This window comes from Delphinapterus leucas, chromosome X, assembly GCF_059928025.1.
Source record: "Delphinapterus leucas isolate spDelLeu-1000000601 "Yukka" chromosome X, BTC_Dleu_Yukka2, whole genome shotgun sequence".
Classification (NCBI taxonomy): domain Eukaryota; kingdom Metazoa; phylum Chordata; class Mammalia; order Artiodactyla; family Monodontidae; genus Delphinapterus; species Delphinapterus leucas.
Genome location: NC_143150.1, coordinates 13,510,088 through 13,513,329, shown reverse-complemented (window position 1 = coordinate 13,513,329; position 3,242 = coordinate 13,510,088).

Sequence of the window (3,242 nt, the reverse complement as noted above, 5' to 3'; positions counted from 1 at the left end):
TAAGTATGTTGAGAAAAGTTCCCTCTATGCCTACTTTCTGGAGGGTTTTTATCATAAATGGGTGTTGAATTTCATCGAAAGCTTTCCCTGCATCTATTGAGATGACCATATGGTTTTTCTCCTTCAAATTGTTAATATGGTGTATCACACTGATTGATTTGCGTATATTGAAGAATCCTTGCATTCCTGGAATAAACCCCACTTGATCATGGTGTATGATCCTTTTAATGTGTTGTTGGATTCTGTTTGCTAGTATTTTGTTGAGGATTTTTGCATCTATGTTCATCAGTGATATTGGCCTGTAGTTTTCTTTCTTTGTGACATCCTTGTCTGGTTTTGGTATTAGGGTGATGGTGGCCTCGTAGAATGAGTTTGGGAGTGTTCCTCCCTCTGCTAAATTTTGGAAGAGTTTGAGAAGGATAGGTGTTAGCTCTTCTCTAAATGTTTGATAGAATTTGCCTGTGAAGCCATCTGGTCCTGGGCTTTTGTTTGTTGGAAGAATTTTAATCACAATTTCAATTTCAGTGCTTGTGATTGGTCTGTTTGTATTTTCTATTTCTTCCTGGTTCAGTCTTGGCAGGTTGTGCATTTCTAAGAATTTGTCCATTTCTTCCAGGTTGTCCATTTTATTGGCATAGAGTTGCTTGTAGTAATCTCTCATGATCTTTTGTATTTCTGCAGTGTCAGTTGTTACTTCTCCTTTTTCATTTCTAATTCTATTGATTTGAGTCTTCTCCCTTTTTTTCTTGATGAGTCTGGCTAATGGTTTATCAATTTTGTTTATCTTTTCAAAGATCAGCTTTATTGATCTTTGCTATTGTTTCCTTCTTTTCTTTTTCATTTATTTCTGATCTGATTTTTACGATTTCTTTCCTTCTGCTAACTGTGGGGTTTTTTGTTCTTCTTTCTCTAATTGCTTTAGGTGCAAGTTTAGCTTGTTTATTCGAGATGTTTCCTGTTTCTTAAGGTAAGATTGTATTGCTATAAACGTCCCTCTTAGAACTGCTTTTGCTGCATCCTATAGGTTTTGGGTCGTCGTGTCTCCATCGTCATTTGTTTCTAGGTATTTTTTGATTTCCTCTTTGATTTCTCCAGTGATCACTTCGTTATTAAGTAGTGTATTGTTTAGCCTCCATGTGTTTGTATTTTTTACAGATCTTTTCCTGTAATTGATATCTAGTCTCATAGCGTTGTGGCCAGAAAAGATACTTGATATAATTTCAATTTTCTTAAATTTACCAAGGCTTGATTTGTGACCCAAGATATGGTCTATCCTGGAGAATATTCCTTGAGCACTTGAGAAAAATGTGTATTCTGCTGTTTTTGGATGGAATGTCCTATAAATATCAATTAAGTCCATCTTGTTTAATGTATCATTTAAAGCTTGTGTTTCCTTATTTATTTTCATTTTGGATGATCTGTCCATTGGTGAAAGTGGGGTGTTAAAGTCCCCTACTATGAATGTGTTACTGTCAATTTCCCCTTTTATGGCTGTTAGTATTTGCCTTATGTATTGAGGTGCTCCTATGTTGGGTGCATAAATATTTACAATTGTTATATCTTCTTCTTGGATCGATCCCTTGATCATTATGTAGTGTGCTTCTTTGTCTCTTCTAATACTCTTTATTTTAAAGTCTATTTTGTCTGATATGAGAATTGCTACTCCAGCTTTCTTTTGGTTTCCATTTGCATGGAGTATCTTTTTCCATCCCCTTACTTTCAGTCTGTATGTGTCTCTAGGTCTGAAGTGGGTCTCTTGTAGACAGCATATACATGGGTCTTGTTTTTGTATCCATTCAGCCAGTCTGTGTCTTTTGGTGGGAGCATTTAATCCATTTACATTTAAGGTAATTATCGATATGTATGTTCCTACTCCCATTTTCTTAATTGGTTTGGGTTCATTATTGTAGGTCTTTTCCTTCTCTTGTGTTTCTTGCCTAGAGAAGTTCCTTTAGCATTTGTTGTAAAGCTGGTTTGGTGGTGCTGAACTCTCTCAGCTTTTGCTTGTCTGTAAAGGTTTTAATTTTTCCATCAAATTTGAATGAGATCCTTGCTGGGTAGAGTAATCTTGGTTGCAGGTTTCTCTCCTTCATCACTTTAAATATGTCCTGCCAGTCCCTTCTGGCTTGCAGAGTTTCTGCTGAAAGATCAGCTGTTAACCTTATGGGGATTCCCTTGTGTGTTATTTGTTGTTTTTCCCTTGCTGCTTTTAATATGTTTTCTTTGTATTTAATTTTTGACAGTTTGATTAATACGTGTCTTGGCATGTTTCTCCTTGGATTTATCCTTTATGGGACTCTCTGTGCTTCCTGGACTTGATTAACTATTTCCCTTCCCATATTAGGGAAGTTTTCAACTATACTCTCTTCAAATATTTTCTCAGTCCCTTTCTTTTTCTCTTCTTCTTCTGGAACCCCTATATTTTGAATGTTGGTGTGTTTAATGTTGTCCCAGAGGTCTCTGAGACTGTCCTCACTTCTTTTCATTCTTTTTTCTTTATTCTGCTCTGCATTAGTTATTTCCACTATTTTATCTTCCAGGTCACTTATCTGTTCTTCTGCCTCAGTCATTCTGCTATTGATCCCGTCTAGAGTATTTTCAATTTCATTTATTGTGTTGTTCATTGTTGCTTGTTTCATCTTTAGTTCTTCTAGGTCCTTGTTAAATGTTTCTTGCATTTTCTCTGTTCTATTTCCAAGATTTTGGATCATCTTTACTATCATTATTCTGAATTCTTTTTCAGGTAGACTGCTTATTTCCTCTTCATTTGTTGCCCTTCTTGCGCTGTCACGTTTCAATCCTTACAAAGCAGCCAGATCATATTCCTTCCCTACTTACAACACAGCACTGGTTTTCCACAGCGCTAAAAATAAAATCCAAACTCCTTAATGTGGCCTGCCGGGTCCTGTATGATCTGGCCTCTGCTAGCCCCTAAAATCTCCTACCACTCCCCCACTGCTGTCCCCAGTCTGCCCACAGCGCCTGAGCCCCAGTTCCCTTCTTTCTGTCCCAGCAATATATGTGCTCTCCCCTTCTCGGTGCGCTTGTACTTGCCGTCCCCCACCCCCTGAAATGCACAATGCCTGCCTTCTTCTCGTCACTTAGATCTCACCTCCTTGGAGAGGCCTTCCCGCTCTACCCAAGCTGAAACACCCCCTCCAATCCCAGAGCTCCATTTCATTTTGTTCACTGCAGTTACTGCAAGCAGTAATGACTGCGTTGGTGCTAGTTTATTGCCCGAG